The sequence below is a fragment of the Cervus elaphus genome, chromosome 1, assembly GCF_910594005.1.
Source record: "Cervus elaphus chromosome 1, mCerEla1.1, whole genome shotgun sequence".
In the NCBI taxonomy this organism is placed as follows: domain Eukaryota; kingdom Metazoa; phylum Chordata; class Mammalia; order Artiodactyla; family Cervidae; genus Cervus; species Cervus elaphus.
This window is the reverse complement of record NC_057815.1, coordinates 58,040,890-58,057,441: the sequence shown is the minus strand read 5'-3', so window position 1 is coordinate 58,057,441 and position 16,552 is coordinate 58,040,890. Positions and strand designations below refer to the sequence as shown.

At 42.0% G+C, this 16,552-nt stretch overlaps 1 non-coding gene across 1 annotated transcript; it reads left to right on the top strand.

The window, feature by feature from the left end:
• Positions 1-11,091: 11,091 nt before the first annotated feature.
• Positions 11,092-11,194, top strand: LOC122703594. Its single transcript, XR_006343535.1, has one exon. It is a non-coding gene; the product is annotated as a U6 spliceosomal RNA (small nuclear RNA).
• The last annotated feature ends 5,358 nt before the right edge of the window (positions 11,195-16,552 follow it).

Genomic DNA, 16,552 nt, shown 5'->3' with positions numbered 1-16,552 from the left:
TAACCTGCAATGCCATCACCATCATGTATTAGTTGTTACATATGAGTTCGGTTCCGGCCTCCCTGTCCTCTTACATTGATCTAGTTGCCCATCTCCTGTGACAATGCCATAGTTCTCTAATTTCAATAGTTTATAACAACTGTTTATAATATCTTTTACTCTTATTTGGGTCTCAGTTCAAATATTACTTCCTTAGAGATGCCTGTTCTAATGCCCCAATTTAAGGAGACATACATATTACATTCTATTCATAGCTGTTATTTGGTTTGTAGCTGCTATTTCTGAGTATTTAATTGTTAAATGTCTGACTCTCACATTAGTCTGGAAATCCCACTATGGCAGAGATTTTGTGTCCCCATGGCTTAGCACAGTGACTGTCACATAGATAACATTTAATAAATATTTAACAAAGGAGTAAATGCATTCATCTCTGCCCCATAGCATTTAGCACACTGACACAGAGTAGATACTTATAAGTACAATTCATGGTAGATGCTCCAGAAATACTGAAGAAAGAACCAATCCTTCCCAAAAGTACTCTGTATGCCTTGCTTGCTTAATTTGTCTGTGTAAGATGTATCACCAGATGATAAACTACATATCTTACCTACTAGCCTACTGTCTTTCTCTTCCTGCCAGGATATAAGCTCCATGAGGACAGGATTTACTTTGTCTGCTTTAACTCCTCGGTCTAGAACAGTGCCTAGGATTTATTGCATGAATGAATGAATGAACTTCATTTTTTCCCTTTGATTCAATTAAAAGTCTTTATTGACTTTGGAATCTAAAGATGCCTCACTTTGTTCTATGGCTTTCTTAGTATTTTGCCTTTACCCTCTATTCTCTCTTCTCATGTTCCCTGTATAGCATGGTCCCTCTGTGTGACTAGAGGGGCAGATGGCACATCTTGCTTTCCTTAATCTCGGGGCAGGATGAAAGTGAAAGTGTTAGTCACTCAGTCATGTCTGACTCTTTGCAACCCTATGGACTACAGCCTGCCAAGCTCCTCTCCAGGCAAGAATACTCGAGTTGGTAGCTATTCCCTTCTCTAGGGGATCTTCCAGACCCAGGGATTGAACCTGGGTCTCCTACATTGCAGGCAAATTCTTTACTGTCTGAGCCACAAAGGCAGGCATTTATCTGGGCTCCCAGTAATTTCAAGAGGGTGATGATTTCCCTATCTCCTCAGCTCTTCTACACACTTTATACGTGTCTCTGAGATGCTCGTGTGCGGCCAGATTTTGGTTCATCTTCTATTCATTTCCTGAAATAGACCATGAGCACATGTCTCACTCCCCACATCCCCAGCTTAGTAAGAGATCCCAGCAAAGAGAAGCCCCTCAGCAAGTGTTTGCTGAAAAAAAAAAAGAAAGAATGAACATCTGTTGTCACTATTTGAGCCTATATAACAGTACTGAGGCTCTCTCACTGCTGAGAATCCCCTGGGGTAAACTGGTGCTCTCAGTTGATGTTTGGAGTATGTGCTTCTTAAATCACCAGCTTGTTGTGGGCTTTTCATTAGCTTTTAACTTTAAAAATGATTTATTTCTATTTTATCCTTTGAACAAATGAGCAACTCTGGCCATTTTAAGCTTAAATTGTGGTAGGCTCAGTAAGAGTCACCCAAATGTACCGCATCCCAATCCTGCCTAATACTGCCTTACAGCTGGTGGAACTGTGGTAGAGAATCCACCTGCCAAACAGGAGGCCTGGGTTTGATCACTGGGTGGGGAGGATCCCCTGGCAAAGGGAATGGCAACCCACTCCAGCATTCTTGCCTGGGAAATCCCATGGACAGAGGAGTCTGGTGGGCTATAGTCCATGGAGTCGCCAAAGAGTTGGACATGACTGAACAACCAAACAGCAACAATATTTATGCTACCTGATCAGAGTTCCACACTGGGCACTTCACATGGATATAAAGCAATGGTAATGCTTTGCTTTCTGGAATGTTTCAACGTGGACTTGTAGAACAGAAATGTGTCATGAAAAATTTGGCAAGCTCCTGGCAATTTGGGGCTGACACAGACCTGATGGGATAAGGCTTTATAAAGGCAAAAGGCTTGAGACCCTGGGAGTGACCAGAATTTGCCAAAAACAGTATCTTTGGGAGGAATCAAAAGCATAGCTTGAGACAGTGTCATGAAATAGAAACAATCACGGACTTAGAGAAAAGATATGTGGTTGCCAAGGGGGAGGGGGTTGGAGGGTAGGATGGAGTGGGAGGTTGGGATTAGCAGATGTAAGCTTTTATACATAAGATGGATAAACAACAAAGTCTTACTATATAGCACAGAAAACTATATTCAATATCCTATGATAAACCATAATGGAAAATAATATAAAAAAAGAATGGATGCATATATGTAAAACTGAATCACTTTGCTATACAACAGAGATTAGCACAACATTGTATATCAACTATACTTCAGTAAAATATATATATATAGAGAGAGAGAAAATAAAAACATTTCATAAAAGGAGGCTTGAGGCGTCCTGCTCCCATTGTCCTCCCACACCCAGAGGAATCCTCCCTGAGGAGCTCTGTGGGCAGGCCTTCACCAATGATGCTAGTCAATTTCCCCCCAATGTTTATAGCAGTTGCTTCAACTCTTCCCAATAGCATCTGTTGTGGCGGGGCTGGGGCAGAGCCTCCAGAAGGTAGTGTTTGATTGTGACTTCACAGCTTGGGCTGTGGAGACAATCGGGAGTAACTAGGACAGCAAATGCGGCTTCCAGGGGTGGAGTTCCACCTGCACAGACAGGTGTGGCTGCCTGCCTGGGCTGGGAGCCTCAGACCTATATTAGGAGAAAGGCTGGTCTCCAGCAAGGGAGAAGGGGGAAATGTACCAAAGATAGATATGAAAGAAGGCATTCCTGTCTCCTAGTTGAATACAATCAGCAATTTCTGTTTTTTTTTCTTTTTTTGAAAGCAATAACAAGGGAAGATGGAAGAAACCAGGCTAAAGCTTCCACTCTGAGAATCATGATAAAACATGCTTTCTCATGGAACTGTAGGGTTTACAAAGCATTTCCCAGAGTGGAAGATATCCCTCTGAAATTATTGTGATCCTTTTACGACCACTTTAGTTTGGAAAAAAGAACCTCCAAGAGATTCCATGTCTTGTGCAAAGTCACAAAGCTAAGACACAAGGCCATGTTCCTGATTGTAGGTCTTTCCCCTATACCACAGCAACCTATGATACAGTCAATGCATAAAAAGCATTTTGTTCGTGAGCCATACAAATTTAAACTCAATTCCTGACTTCAAATTTTAAGAAACCTTCCATTTTTCAGCTGCCAAACTGAAGCCCAGAAATGTCAAATGATGCTTTTGGAGAAAGGACTGTAATTGGGTAATTTGTACTGAGATTTCAGTCTTTCAGAGCCTGCAGTGTGATTAAGAGCAAGTGTAAGTTTCTTCCATTGTGGAAGAGAACTCAGATGGTATAGAAACGTAGAAAGGCATCTTTTTTCTCTGCCTTCTCTCCTGTTACTGTGTTTCACCTGCCATGTTCCCAGCTAAGTTCTCTTCCCCTCTGATCTTCTAAGGAACATTGCCCCAGCAATTCTTCCATCTTTTCCTTTAAATGTTGGTTCCTTCTCTCTGCTTGACAATTCCTGGCAGAGTATATGTGTTCTGTAATTTTTCTCATATTAAAAAAATTGGTGGTCTATTGGTTGAGAATCCACCTGCCAATGCAGGGGATACAACTCTAGAGCCCTCAAGCTACAAATACTGTGTTTGCATGCTGCAATTGCTGAAGCCCATGCCTAGAGCCCATGCTCAGCAACAAAAGAAGCCATGCAACGAGAACCCTGTGCACCCCAGCAAAGAGTAGCTCCCACTCTCTGAAACTAGAGAAAACCCATAGCCATCAAAAAAGACCCAATATAGCCAAAAATAAATAAATAAATTTTTTAAAAAGTCATAAAACCTTCTCTTGACTTCCATACCTACATTGAGATGCTATTCCATTTCTGAGTTTCCAGTTACAATAAAATTTCTTCTTTTTTTCTTTTTTACAATAAAATTTCTTGAAGGAGTTACCTGTACATGTCATCTTAAAATCTGTCTATCCAATTCTCTCTTGAGTCTGCTCCAAAAAAGCTTTCACTCTCTCCACCATTGTTGAGATTTCAACATGCCAGTGGTGTAAAACCTAATGATCAGTTCTCCATCAATTCCTTCTCTTTTCTACCTGCTGTAAACATCGAAGTGCTCCAGAACTCAAATCTCAGCTTCCTTGGCAATCTTGTCCTGTGACAGTTTAAATATCAACAATATGCTTATTCTACATATGTAGGTTGGCTCTTTTCCCCTGAACTCCATGTTCATATATTCAACTGTCCACTTGATATCTCCTCTTGAATGGCAATAGGCAATTCAGACTTAATGTGATCAGATACAAAGTCACAATCCTCCCCCAGAATCCTGTGCCTTATAGCCATCTAAGGAAGTCATCTCAGGAGGAGAATACCTGAGATCAATATAGTCATATGTAAATAGTTCAGATTCTTTCTTTGCCATGTTGGTTAGTGTACATTGTTCAAAACATCTCATTTCAGGAAATGGCAGCATTGTACTTCCAGTTGCTCAGGCCAAAACCACTGGGGTCATTTTTTACATCTCTTTTCATATCTTAATTCAATCTCCCTGGAAGTCATGTCGGCTCTTAGTTCAATGTCTATCTACTTCTCACCCACGTCCACTGCTTCCACTCAGATGTCAGTTTTTTACCCTGGTCATTGCAATAGTCTCCCAACTGATCTCCTTGCTTTGTCCCATGCCTTCTCCCAGCAGTCTAGTTTCAACACAGGAGCAAGAGTGAACTTGTTTAAATGGGTTGAGGTCCTGCTTCTCCACTTGATGTCTTTTCACCTGGAGGAAAACCCAATGTCTTTACACTAGCCCAGAAGGTCCCACACAAGCTGTCTTTCCACCCAGCTTCTCTGATTTCCCTGTGTTCATGCCTCTCCTGGCATACTGACCTTCTGGTGGGTTTCTGTATGTCTCAGACATGCTCCCACTCAGGTCTTTAGCACTTGCCATTCTCTGTGGCTAGAATGCTTTAGTCTCCAGATATCGGCCTAGCCGTCACCCTTACCACCTTCAGGTCTTTTCTCAGATGTCTCCTTATCAGTTTTCCCTGGACCATAGATTTTTTTAAATTGCAAACATCCTTCTATTTGGCATTCACTATCACTTATCCCTGATTTATTTCACTCTATAATTTATTACCAACTGCTATATATATTTTTTTACTTCTTTATTATCTGCCTCCCCATCTCCACTAGATTTTTGTCCATTTTGCTCACTGAAGTATCCCTTATAACTAGATACCTGATGCAGATAGAGCCACTTACAAATGTTTGTTGATTAAATGAAGAGAGAAATCTAAGAAGAGCCTAAAGAGCACCCATATCTCATAAAAAATAAAAGCCCTACTAGATCCTTGCAATACATCATTTTAGAGTTCTTATTCTGGATATTTATATTATGAGCTGGGCAGGAATTAGTGGCATAAAAGCAAGTCAGCCTCCCCCACCCCTTAAGTTATGAAAAAAAGACCAAAACTTTTTCAAGATGTGAAAAGATATATAAAATACTTCAGAGTGTATCAAAATTATTATAAACAGCAGTGGTTCAAAATACTTATTTTTGAGCAAACTTATTATTTCAACTACATTGTCATGTTCATAATCTTGTTTCAAGTCAATTTGATTTCATTCAAAACAATTTGGAATCACAGTCTTGTTGGAATGGGTTTTCCGGATGCAAACACCTGAGAACAATACAGTTGTGTAACAGTAGTTCAAATCTTCCCTATTCCACTTTTGTTAATGTATATTGTTCAAAGCAAATATTATTCTAAGAAAACTAGAATGCCTACTATGTGTGTTGTTTGTCTACAGGGGCAAACTCTTGTGGCCCTAGAACTCCCAAGGAGGACCTGAATTGATGCATAATGAGCAAGGCTAGCTTTCTGTAACAGGTCGCACTTTATTAACCATCTCTGAATGTCTACTATCTGCAGGCACTGGGCTAGTCTCACTACAATCCAGGACACTGTTTATAAACAGATTGTGGATATTAGGGAATACCTGAACCTGATCACATTGTTTAGGGTGCAGTATATTGTGCGTAGCACCACGATGTGTCTATGGTTAAGAAATCTATGCTCTGAGTCATTGTATTACACTCTGTCCTGAAGACAGGCTGTTAACATGAGACAGTATTCATGGGGCCTGAGAGAAGGGAAGTCAGAGAGCAGGGCTCAGCTCTGGGGTTTGCTACCCTGCTTGGCATCAGAGCGTTCTGCTTATTGGGAGGGTGACGGGGCTGCCCCTGAGGGTGACGCCTGGTCCCTGTTGTCCTTCAAAAAAGTTTGGCAGCAGAAGTTAGGAAGAGTGGATGTACATGTCCCATATTATATATTCCATTCACTAGAAGTGAACTGCCCCAGCCCTGCATTAAAACACCCACCTTTGTGTTTATATATCCTTCCATTGATCCTGGGACTTGTTTCCAGGAGCCTCCTCACTGAGAAAATTTTGACACAGTTGAGTTTCTGGTCTGACAGGGCTGAGGACCTGGACTCGTTGGGCACCTCCGGGATTTTGTTTGAGAAGCCAGACACTCTCCCTGAAACAGCAACATTTCTTTCATTGGCTCTTAAATCAAGCTTCAACAGGCATTAAGAGCTTTTTTTCTTGCTTCTTTCTTCTTATTTTTTGATCTTGTGCCCAGAATCTTATGTGTAACACAAAAATTAACCCCAGTAATTATGGTGTATGGAGTACCTATAGGACATAGTTAATTTTCTTATGTAGGAATGGGTTTCAGCTTGAGTCCAAGTGGTTTCAGACTCTTCCAGGGATGTTTGAACAGCGATGGGATGGAATTAGCAGACGTCTATTTGCTTAGGGCTAAAGAGATTCCTGAGAAAGAATTTATATTGAGGGAGAATGATCCAGGTATAAAAAGTCTGAGGAGATGACAAAAACTTAATCATTTTAAGGGGTCAATTCTGAGAACATCATGGTGTCTTCCGTTCTTTTTTTTCCAATTAAAAAAATGTAGTAAAATACACATAACATAAAACTTACCATCCTAACCATTTCAAGTGTATAGTTCAGTGGTATTAAATACATTATTATTGTGCAACCAACATCACCATCCTTCTCCATAACTTTTTTTCATCTTGCAAAACTGAAACTATATAATTTTTAAACAATAACTCCCCATCCCGCCCTCCCTGCTCCCAGCTCCAGTAAGCTGACCCAGGGATAGAACCTGCATCTCTTGTATCTCCTGCATTGGAAGGTAGATTCTTTTACCACTGCACCACCTGGGAAACCTCAATTATTAACATACAAATTTTATGTATGTTAATAATAAATCTGGTGAGCATTGAGGAGGAATAATGAATGCATGGTTTATTGACAATAGTCTACCTCTCCAAATAGGATGAAATAGATCTTTTGATGCCATAGAGTTGCCTGCCCTACTCTATGCTGCAATCAGTAGTGATCTGATTCTGGAAAGGAAACTGAAACCCTGAAAATATAAAAGGAAGATCCTTTTCCTTATTTCCTATCTGGAGTGGGATGCTTCTGAAAATCCAAAATAAGTGCTTCTCAAAAGAAGATCCTTAAAACTGTCTACAGAGGGTCCCTGAGCATCCTGAAGATTCTAACCTCACATTGTTCCAGCAACTACACCAGAGGCCCCCTTACCAAGCCACCAGGTGACAACCAGAATCTTTCCCACAGGCTGCCAGCCCCCCAGTCCCCCATGAGCATTGAGAGAGAGGAGAGAGATGGTGGGTGGGGAGCATACCAGCAGGAATCCTTGCCTCCTGAGAAGGGAAGCCAGCCACAGCCCTCTCCACAGCATCCGTGGAGAGAGGGACGCGCAAACCCTGGCAGGCTTCAGAGGCAAGGATGATGATGCCAAGCTGCAGTAACTTGTTGGACTTCTCTTCACCTTGAAGGCAAGAAATCTATTTGTTAAGATCAATTAATGTCTAGAAAAAAATGGTAGAATATATTTTTAGTGGATATTTGGGCATTTTATTTGTAAAGACAAAGGGAAAGAGGATTCTACTGTGTGAATTAAAAGGTGTGTGATGTTTCTTGGCAAGCTGTCAAAGAAAATTATATTACCCAACATTTATAAGAGGTGATGGCTGTGAGAATAAGAAAGAGGGCCTACTACATGATTTTAATACAGTCCCTTCAAAGATTAAGGCTAAGAAAAAAGTGGCTATTAGGATCATGCTAGTGTACTAGTCCACATCCATGAATCCAGAAGCCAGGAGCATCAGCAGCCCAGAGACTAGCCACTGTACTTGGAGACCATTCTTCTGAAAGGGAAGTCTATCTCTCTTGTGGCTTCTTTGTCAGCTCCTGTTTATTCTCCTTCTTGAGCCATCAGACCGTGGAATCTTGACTTACTGAGATCACCCACAAGCTGCTAATGGCCAGATCAAAAGACCTCTTTCCCCATTCTTAGAGGACTAGGTTTTGTCCAGCATTTTACATTATTGACCATCCTTCTTGAAACCTAAGCTCTCTCCCCAGCTTCCATGCTCTGTCCTGCTTCTCCCCCCCCCTTCTGCTCACTCCTTCAGACTTTCCTCAGCTTCTCCTCTCTCCCTTTGCTCCTTTTCCTCTGAAAATAGCCTTTTCAAGACTGCAACCCTCACCCTCATCCATATCTGCGGCCTCTCAAATCACATAACCCGTGGCTGTTTTCCTAATCCCTAGACATCTGTAGCTGGACATCTCACAAGTATCTCTAAAGTTACCTGATATATACTTAATTCATCTGTACCCCTCACACCCTCCCCACATCTGCTTCTGCTATGATATTTCTTTTTTGGGCCAAGAGTACATGCATAGGCAGTATAGTATAGTGGTTAGGAGCACCAAGTTCTGACTTCAGACAGTCCGGACTTGGAATCCCTATTAGGCCACTTACTGGAGCAAAGAAATTGATCACTGGGCTTCGGTCTCTTCATCTGTAAAATTAGGGTTAAGAATAGTACCAATTTCTCAGGTTTACTGAGAGGATTATATGCACATAAAGGGTCTGGCCCAGAGTAAGGAATAAATGCCAACTGTTATTATGGTTTGAGCTTCCTGGGTGGCACTAGTAGTAGAAAACTATTACGCTTAGCTTTTATCTACACAATCACTTGAGTCAGGTACCTGGAAGTTATTTGAGTGTGTGTGACTTTTTCTTTCCTCCATTTTAAGCATTATTGGTCATCAAATCTTATTGAATCTGTGGACACAATGTTTTTTGAAACCACTTTTTCCTTTTTGTCACCCTTGTATTCCTCAGCATATTTTATTTGGGTTTTTACATCTATGCATCTTCTCTACTGTCAGAGCAGTTTTTCTTTAGTACAGGTCTTTTTTTCCTCCTGTGCTAGAAGGGCAATAGTTCCCATCTCTTGACTACAAGATAGAGTCTAACATTGTTAGCGCCAACATAAGACCCTTTACAACCGAACTCAGGCTGTAATTTAAGGTAATCTCCACTCAATTCCCCCTGTCAAAGCACCAGATTCATAGGACTGCCCCTTTGCCCTGATCCCTCTGTGTAGCCTTTCTGATCCCTTGTTCATGCCAATCCCTCTGAATGGAAAGCCTTCCCTTCTGTTTCCCCAAATATCTTCTGATTCTTTTAAGACCCAGCATAAGTGTCTAATCATAGTTAAGCCTTCCCTGATAGCTCTAGGAAGTCACTCCCTTCTCTTTGTTCCCTCTGAACACAGTTCTCACATATGTCACAGCGGTTATCACCTTGTACTGAGGACAGTTGCACACCCTTCGTAAACCCTATGCTAGAAATTACAGGTTGTTTTATTTGCTTTTGCATTCCCAGAGCCTAACTGAGAGTCTGGCAAAAGGATGGCGCTCAATGAAGACTTGCACACGACCAAGGAAATAATGAATGAACAAGGGATCGATTGTGGGGTGGGAAGGGTGGCACCATGCCAGAGAGTGTGGAATTAGTCCCAAAGCGGGGCCGTGCCAGGATGGCTGGGCTTGAGCTGAGGGTGCAGGCTCTGTCTCAGCAGCTGTCTGACTCTGTCACTTCACCTTTATAAGCCTGTTTCTTTTCGTGAACACAGGGTAAGGGTCCTCACCTGTTCACACGTCAGGGGAAGTGTGAGAAACGCTGAGAGCAGGTGTGCAAGTCAGGAGTCTGTGAAGGGTGCTGGGGATGGGAGGTTCCCGGGACACTCGTGTGAGGCCAGTCGCAGACCTGGATGAGGCCCCCAACCTGTGGCCGTGCCCCGCCCTGGAAGCAGCTGCCCATCGCCTCTCACAGGCAGTCAGGCTGGAAGAAGGTGGTGATTCAAGTGAGGCAAGTCTACCAGCTGCGGTGGTGCCAAGTCGTAGTCCACAGGGGTGCTGCAGGAGGCAGGGTAGCTTGCAAATTATGTGACAGACCTTTTCTAATAAGACAAAAAGGAGTGTTAAATAAACCCATGGAAGAAGGGAGGCTCATGGAGCTTGGGTGCTTGAATTCCCCCTGAAGAGGAACGGCATGAAGTGAGGGTACCTGGTCACTCTGTGAGATGGGGTCAGACTGCCCCTTGTAAGTGCCCGCATGGCTCCAGGCAGAAAAGGGTGTCAGTGAGGGATTCCTAAATGACTGTAGCTTGTTCTACAGTCTTACGGGGCAGGAAACAAGGGAAATCTGGCCTGTGGGCAGTAGAGGGTTCCCAAGAGAGGAAGAAGGCCTTGACTGTGAAGCTAGACACAATTGACAAACTTGGAATTGGCTCTTAAATCCTGTTTCTCTCTTTATAAAGAGAAGGAAGACTCAGCCCAAATCCTGTACTCTGTGCCAGAAACACCTATGAATGACCAACCTCTGGTCAATGCTGTGGGAGGCCCATGATCTGTGTGGCTGCGGCAGTCACAATGATGCTGGTGGCCAGGCAGCTGGAGAGAAGGGAGGCTCCAAGGTCTCTTACCTGAGGGGAGCCATTGGCCAAATCATGGATGCTTGCTTTCACCACCCAGGTAACTAGAAAGTGAGAAGGAAAGAAATCACAGATATGGGGCTTGCTTCTGCAGCACATATGCTAAAAGTGGAACGATACAGAGAAGATTAGCTTGGCTTCTGTGCAAGGCGGACACACAAATTTGTGAAGCATTCCAATATTTTTATGTAAAATAGATGGCCAGTGCAAGTTCGATACATGAAGCAGGGCACCCAAAGCCAATGCTCTGGGACAACCCAGAGGGATAGGGTGGAGAGGAGGTGGGAGGGGGTTCAGATTGGGGGGACACAAGTATACCCGTGGCTGACTCATGTTGATGCATGGAAAAAACCATCACAGTATTGTAAACTAATTATCCTCCAATTAAAATAATAAAAAAATCACAGATATGGCCTCATTAAGAAAGTATGGGGTTAGGGGACTTCCCTGGTGGTTCAGTGGCTCAGAAACCATGCTCCCAATGCAGGGGGCCCGGGTTTACTCCCTGGTCAAGGAACTAGATCTCATGTGCCACAGCTGAGTTCATGTGCCACAACTAAGACCCAGCACAGTGAAATAAATATATACAGATTAAAAAAATCTGGGGTTAGGGGGTGGCTCTCCAAGGAGCCCTAGAATCAGAGGGAAAGCAAGGCCACCATCTTGACCACTGCAATAAAGGCAGCAGCCAGTACTTCCAGAAGCCCAATGAGGCTCTAGAGATTGCTCTCTTTTCTATGTACATAGATGATCCTAGGGCTCAGGAACATGAAGCAGTCTGTTTGACATCACTTGATGAGTTAAGAGCTCTAATAGGAGCATAATCAAGACTTGCAGCTTCATTCTAATGGGTTATAGCTATGCATGCCCATCATCTGCAGGAAATAACTCAGAGCCACGGTCTCAAGGCCCTGGTTAGCCGGCCTGTGGGGGTCAGCTGGAGAGACTCAAGAGGGTGCAGCCAGAGGGAATAGGTTCATTACCAATAGGTTTCTGAAATAAAAATAAAGTTTCTATAAAGTGACAAGATACTAGGCTAGTCTAATTTTTTCAAAAAGGTTTTGAAAATAACCAAAATTGGGAAAGTAGAAAATATTACAAGTTTGTAATACAATTTGTATTACAATTACAATTTGTAATACAAATTACAAATATTACAATATTATGGGGAAATATTTTGTACAACACAAAGCAATTAGTAGGAAAATCTGAGTGTTATATAGCTGTTACTGCTGCTGCTGCTGCTAAGTCGCTTCAGTCGTGTCCGACTCTGTGTGACCCCATGGACTGCAGCCTACCAGGCTCCTCCGTCCATGGGATTTTCCAAGCAAGAGTACTGGAGTGGGGTGCCATTGCCTTCTCCAATAGCTGTTACTAGGAGATGATAAATGATCAAAATTGAGTGAAGGTGAAAATTTTAAACCTGAAAACTAGTAACAAGGAAGGAAATTGAGAAAGTTACTGTTACGTCTTCAAGGAGTAGATGGCTAGTATATTTAATCAGATGACATCATTATTTATTATTCTCCAGTTGTAAGTTTTTGCAAAGCATAGAGCAAGTGGGAAAGCTCTAAGAGAAACTTGCTAAAAGAGTAGATCTTAACAGTTTTCATCACAAGGGAAAACAACTGTAACTATGCCGGGTGGTGGAAGTTGACTATACTTACTGCAGTGATCATTTTGCAAAAATACAAATATCAAACCATTATATTGTATACCTGAAACTAATATGTTACATGTCAATTATACCTCAGTTAAATTAAAGGTGTGTTCTCCAGTTCTTTTCATGAAGAATGATGATACCAAAGTCTGACAAAGGCAGATGATAGAAAACTATAGCCAGTGGTTCTCAAACTTTTTGGTCGCAGGTCATCTTTACACTTTGAAAAATATCACTGAAATTCCTAAAGAGCTTTTGTTTATGGAAGTAATATTTATCAATAGTTAACATGCTAGAATAAAGCAGAAATTTTTTAGATTATGCATTTTTAAGATAACCACAATTAGAACTATTAAGTGAAAGTGAAGTTGCTTAGTCATGTCCGACTCTTTCAACCCCATGGACTGTAGCCTACCAGGCTCCTCCCTCCATGGGATTCTCCAGGCAAGAGTACTGGAGTGGGGTGCCATTTCCTTCTCCAGGGGATCTTCCCAACTCAGGGATCGAACCTGGGTCTCCCGCATTGCAGGCAGACGCTTTAACCTCTGAGCCACCAGGGAAGCCCAAACAAATAACATGTATTCAAATAACCAAATCTTCTAAAACAAAAAAAAAATTTACATTAAACTGGCATTGTTTCCCATTTCTCCAAAACTGTTTAATGTCTGGCTAAACAGAAGACAGATGGAATTTCCTATCTGCTTTTTACATGCAGTCTGTTGAGATATCACACGTTATGTTGTCTCTGGAAAACTCTATGACACATCCCTGAGAAAGTGGGAGTGAAAGAGGATAATATGTGTTAGTATTACTATGAAAGTGTTAGTCCCTCAGTCATGTCTGACTGTGAAGTCATGGACTGTAGCCTGCCAGGCAAAAATACTGGAGTGGGTAGCCATTCCCTTCTCCAGGGGATCTTCCCAACCCAGAGATTGAACATGGGTCTCCTGCATTGCAGGCAGGTTATTTACCATCTGAGCGAGCCCCCAGGGAATGCTGGGAAACACTGAGGGCAGGAGAAGAGGGTGAGGATGAGATGGTTGGATGGTGTTACCGACTCAGTGGACAAAAGTTTGAGCAAACTCCGGGAGATAGTGAATTACAGGGAAGCCTGGCATGCTGCAGTTTATAGGGTGGCAAAGAGTTGGACACAACTTAGCAACTGAACAGCAATTACTATGAAAAGCATTTTGACCTTGCAGACCCCCTAAAAGGATCTTGGAGATCCCCATCCGTCTCCAGACCACATTTTGAGAACCTCCACTGTGAGTCAATTTCAATTATGAATGTTGATGCAAAAATCTGAATGAAACATTAGTAACAGAGCCCAGCAATACATTGAAAGATGAACGTATCATGTCCAAGTGGGATTCAGAACCATAGGAATGTTAAGTCTGCCAGGCTCCTCCATCCATGGGATTCTCCAGGCAAGAATACTGGAGTGGGTTGCCATTTCCTTCTCCAGGAGAACTTCTCGATCCAGGGATCGAACCCAAGTCTCCTGCTTTGCAGGACAGCTCTTTACCATCTGAGTTACCAGGGAAGCCCTTAGGAAATCTATTAACATAGATTTAATATACTAATAAGTCAAAGGAGAGAATCACTTAGTCATTACAATAGATGCTAAAAATATTTCACAAAATTCAATATTCATTTTTTTTTCAATATTCAGTTTTGATTTAAAGATCTTAGGAAGAGAGATATAATAAAATATGTCTCTGTCCAACAACCAGCCTCCTGTTTAATTAAAATATACTAGAAGCATATTTTAGTGTGAAATAGTGTGAAGGGGCAGACATTTCCCAAGCACTCGGGAACTCAAGTTCTGCTGGGGAAGCAGATTGCCTGTGATGGTGGTGGATGGGGAAGCAGCAGCAGACCCTAGTGGATGTCAGAGATGGTAGCTGAAAAATTAATGATCAGTCAAGTTAAACCACGAGCTTCCACGATGCCCCTTTCCCCAGGTGTACTTATGTATTGGTGAAGCAATGAGCAAAGGTGACTTCCTGGTCTTCCCAGCAATGCTTGGTGGCAATCTGCACACTGACCTGCTATGGCCAAGAACTGACCATGGCCTCCTGCCTCCCACAATCTGTCTGGGAAGAGACCTGGAAAGGGGGAGAGAGAGTGGCTCTGCAAAGCCCACCTGGGAGGGGGCCAACAAGACACAACTTAGCTACCCACGAAGCCTCCTCACCATCAAGTCCAGGTCTGAGCATCTCCCTTGGACTGGGAACTCTAATGATACCCGGAAATAATGAGAAATGCTTATTGAATTCCAGAAATTATATATATATATATATATATACACATAAACACACACACATACACACACACACACACACACACACACACATATATATAACATATATAACTAGAAATGTTTTACCCAAGAGTTAAATATCAAGATCACCCTTGACTTTTTTTTGGTACCACTTTTCGAGTCTCCAAACAATTTAGATCCTATATTCACAATATATCTTGAATCTATCTTTTGTCTTTGGGCTTGGATCTTCAGCATTGCTCACCTGGACTACTCTCCCTGGGGTTAATCTTTCCCTGTCCTCTCACTCCCAAATTAACCATCGAAGAGTGCTTGTTTTGATTACCTCACTTGCCTGATTACAACTATCCAAGTGTTCCCTGCAGTGTATGAAATAAAGTTGACATCCTATTTTTCTTCATCAAACAGCCCCAGTCAAACAGCAGTGTCCTAATCATCTCAGAAGTTAATTTATTGTATTTTCTGGTATTCATGATTTTCTTGCATTGTGGTTTTTGGTGCACATTTCTCCATTTGTTGTCATCTTTATGGCAACCCACTCCAGTACTCTTGCCTGGAAAATCCCATAGATGGAGGAGCCTGGTAGGCTACTGTCCATGGGGCTGCAAAGAGTTGGACACGACTGAGCAACTTCACTTTCTGTCACTTTGTCAACTTTATTAAAGTAACATCCACACAGAAAAATACTCAAGAAATAAAAACACTTCAAATGAATTTCTAAGAAGTATACCTGGAACCCAGATCAAGATTTAGACTATTAGAATCTCTATAGACACTTCAGGAGTCCAGTCCAATTACTATGCCTCCAAAGCATAACTACTATCCTGACATCTAACACCATCTATTAGTTTTGAATGCTTTTAGTTTTACATAAGTCTATTCTATTCCCTGGCGTAGGAAATGGCAACCCAGTCCAGTGTGCTTGCTGGAAAATTCCGTGGACAGAGGAACCTGGTGGACGACAGTCCATGGGGTTGCAAAGAGTCGGATATGAATGAGCACACATGCCCTCTCTCTCTGTACATGTTACTTTCATTATTAGGATATAAATCCCTTTAAGATATCTAGGTTCGTACCTATGTAGTTCTCTGTCCCCATCTCCCCCACGCCCTGGGCTCTGGTACAGAGATTTACCCAAAGAGGACACCAAATCAGGACATGGTATCAAGACAACGTGACAGAATGTCAACAGTTGAGGGATATATACAGGAGTTCATTGTATTATTCTTCCATCTGTTCTGAAGATTTGAAAATTTTCAAAAAAAAAAAGTGAAAGACAAAATAGCTTATTGGATGACTTATGCAATCCAGTTTAGGTGTGCTATTTAAAACAGGACACATGTAAACTCTTTATCTTATCCTTTGTAAGTTTTTGTGTATTTTTATAAGGGAAGAAACCCCCAAAAGTAGGTGGGAGTTCAGTGAGAGGGAACCAGGAAAGCCTCCCTTCCTGGAGCTACTTGTGGATTATTTACTTTTATTCATCAAATATTTATTTGGCATTTCCTGTGTCCTGGGCCCTGTGATAGGTGCTGGGAATAAAATGATGAATAAAATCTAGCCGAGAGTAGTAATGAGATTCTTTGGCAGATAGCCTGT